This window comes from Podarcis filfolensis (genome assembly GCF_964270895.1).
Source record: "Podarcis filfolensis genome assembly, chromosome: 5".
In the NCBI taxonomy this organism is placed as follows: Eukaryota; Metazoa; Chordata; class Lepidosauria; order Squamata; family Lacertidae; genus Podarcis; species Podarcis filfolensis.
Window position 1 is genome coordinate 23,678,206 of NC_139608.1, and position 3,621 is coordinate 23,681,826.

The 3,621-nt window shown below is 43.9% G+C and overlaps 1 protein-coding gene across 1 annotated transcript in view; it reads right to left on the reverse strand.

The window, feature by feature from the left end:
- LOC310762420 (glucose-dependent insulinotropic receptor-like) overlaps positions 1-3,621 on the reverse strand; it is a 153,137-nt gene that overhangs the window by 81,097 nt on the left and 68,419 nt on the right. The window lies entirely within an intron of this gene.

Sequence of the window (3,621 nt, forward strand, 5' to 3'; positions counted from 1 at the left end):
ATAGTACTTCTTGATGACTAACTGGCATTTCTGCTGTTATGCTGATTGTAGTGATTTCGACATCAGTCAGAGGAAATAGTTCAGTGTTTCCAGCCTCTGAAATTTAATATTGAAATATTAGATTTGCACAAGACACAGCATTAGTCATAACTGAATGACACTTCCCCCCAAATCTGTGCATGTCTGCTCAGAAATAAGTCCTATTCAGTTCAATGGGACTTACTCCCAGGCAATCCTTACAGGTGCTTTTGCTACATGGTGTTTCATGAATAAAAGAATAGCCAAAACAGACAGCCAACTGAAAACAGGTGCATGAACAAATAACACATTTTCCTTATACCGTTGAAGTTTTCCTCTTCCGGGGGGGGTGGCAATGGAATATATGCGCTTTTCGCATCAATACATTCACTGTTTTAACTTTTGCCATTTGTCACACTCTTCCTGCAAATTGTCATTTTACAGTTTGATGTTCAAATCCACATTCATTCATTCATTCATTCAAGAAATTCGTATCTGCTGTTCTGCTTCACAAGGGAGTTGCTTAAAGTACAGTAGCTTACATATCACAATCACAAAAGCAACAAATTAAATGTTGGAGCACAAATTATCAAACAAAAACAGCAGCACAAAGTACATGATACGGCTCCCTACCTCAGAAATGGGGTATTTGTGTGTCCCGTGTCCCCTGCCCCCCCCCCCAGTACTAGTTGGATTCCAACTCCAAACAGCCTAGATCCAAATTGCAGGGCTAGGCATGCTCTCTAGCCAAGATTGTTATTACACCTAGATGAGGTTTTGTTATATGGAGGAAGCAGAGGTTGCCTGGGAGCAAATATATCAGTTAGCTAAGCTTTCATTAGAGGAATATGTAGCAAAACCTCTTCCTTAGAATAAGGCTTCTCCGGCCCCATTACTTGCATTTGTTGTTGTTTAGTCGTGTCCGACTCTTCGTGACCCCATGGACCAGAGCACGCCAGGCATTCCTGTCTTCCACTGCCTCACACAGTTTGGTCAAACTCATGTTAGTAGCTTTGAAAACACTGTCCAACTATCTCGTCCTCTGTCATCCCCTTCTCCTTGTGCCCTCAATCTTGCCCAACATCAGGGTCTTTTCCAGGGAGACTTCTCTTCTCATGAGGTGGCCAAAGTATTGGAGCCTCAGCTTCACGATCTGTCCTTCCAGTGAGCACTCAGGGCTGACTTCCTTAAGAATGGATAGGTTTGTTCTTCTTGCAGTCCATGGGACTCTCAAGAGTCTCCTCCAGCACCATAATTCAAAAGCATCAATTATTCGGCGATCAGCCTTCTTTACTTGCATACGCACAATGTAAAAGACCCAGGCTATCCATGTAAGATATCTTAATGTAAGATACAGCGGTACTTCGGGTTACATACGCTTCAGCTTACAGACGCTTCAGCTTACAGACTCCACTAACCCAGAAATAGTACCTCAGGTTAAGAACTTTGCTACAGGATGAGAACAGAAATTGTGCACTGGCTCCGCGGCAGCAGCGGGAGGCCCCATTACCTAAAGTGGTACCTCAGGTTAAGAACAGTTTCATGTTAAGAACGGATCTCCAGAACGAATTAAGTTCTTAACCTGAGGTACCACTGTATCTTTGAAGCACCTCTTCTTCCCTTTGCTGAGACACAGGAGTACTGCATAGATTTCTGGACTAAATTTGGCAATAAAGTTTTGGATGTCGTAACGGAAGCACTGCAGGTCTGTGCTCGTTTAGTAACCATATTAAAACTGCCGAGTGTCCTTTGATTGAGATGTTCTTCTAAGCGTTTCTTATCAGTTTCATATCAGTTAAAAACGCCCAGCCAAAACAGCTGCTCTTTCCGCTCCTGTCCTCCAATTAAAATATATGGTTTTTAAGCCCATATAGAAATAAAACAAACAAAACAGGTATGCTCCTTGCCTGTATGGAGTAATTAAAGTTAACTGCTGAGCCAACTGCCTTTGCAATTTAAAAACTATTCAAGTTGTGGGGTTTTGTGTGTGTGTGTTTTTAATGAAAACTAGAACATACTATGGACATGGGTGGCGCTGTGGGTTAAACCACAGAGCCTAGGACTTGCCGATCAGAAGGTCACGGTTCGAATCCCCGTGACGGCGTGAGCTCCCGTTATTCGGTCCCTGCTCCTGCCAACCTAGCAGTTTGAAAGCACATCAAAGTGCAAGTAGATAAATAGGTACCGCTCCGGTGTGAAGGTAAACGGCATTTCCATGCGCTGCTCTGGTTCGCTAGAAGCGGCTTAGTCATGCTGGCCACATGACCCGGAAGCTGTACACCGGCTCCCTCGGCCAACAAAGCGAGATGAGCGCCGCAACCCCAGAGTTGGCCACGACTGGACCTAATGGTCAGGGGTCCCTTTACTTTTACCTTTTTAGAACAGACCACGGAACTCAAGGACAAGAAGCCATACTTGTTGCCATCGTCACCCGGATGTCCAATGCAAATCCCTTATGACCAGCTGCTAAAACGAAGGCTTTCCTCTCCATTTTAGTTGGGGGCTGAATGTAAATTGAATCCCGCTCCACAGAGCAGTTTTAAAACCTGCCGCCTTGGCTGTGTTTACCAGTTCTGCCAATGCAGAACTGATTCCTTCCTCTTGCTCCAAACTGGGACACAGGAGTGTTTGTGTGTGATATCCTGTACTCTGCATAGGAAAATCTGGTATATATTTATTAGTTAACATGCATGTTTCATAGGCACAATATTGTGCCATCAAGAATGAATCTGGCCCACTGACAGGACCTAGGATTCTGCCTCTGCCAAAGACATAGTTGCTTATAGATTTGTTGGACTTGATTCTTGAAATGTTAGAAAGGCTTCTTTTTTTTTTTAAATTCCCCGTTTTCCCCTTGCCACTGGAAATTCAGCACAAAATGGAGTGGATGGGGGGAAGTGTTTGCATTTCCCCCAGGATTGGAAATTCTTCTATCTTAAAGCAGCTTGAACAGTTAGATTAAAATGTCCAGAATGAACTGGACATTCTGAGTTGTGCTTCAGTATTTATGGGTGGTGGCTCCCTGCTTGTGGAATAATACCTTTAATTAAGCTGTTGGCTAATTAAACAATCTATGGCCTTTTAAATGTGCTTGTAGGGTGGGTTATTGGGGTTTGTTTATGTATTTTGTGTTCCCATTTTGCATTTTTATGCTATAAACCACCCTTTGATCTTCGGATAACGGGCGGAATATAAATTTAATAAATAAATAGGTAAATATTTACTTTATAGACTGCTACTAACATCTGTGCTGTGGAAGAGACAGCCAAGTCCCCAACTGCTGGGGAAGATCAGTAGAAATAGCAGGTCCAGTGCAGCGATCCTATGTGCATATTATATTGGAAGTAAACCCCATTGTGTCCAGTGGGGATCCTCAACGGATCCGTGCGCTCCTTATCACAACATTTTCTTTGGAAAGCCTCCTTCAGAACACAAGAATAATTGCCCTGCTGGTCAGGCCGGCGGCCCACCTAATCCAGCGAGGTTTCCCAGCAACTGGTATTCAGAAGCATTGCTTCCTCCAGCTTCTTGGAGGTACAACACAGCGATGGGTTCTCTCCAAAGAGAAGCAGCGCGCTCTGTTGTGGACCTATTATTGGCTCG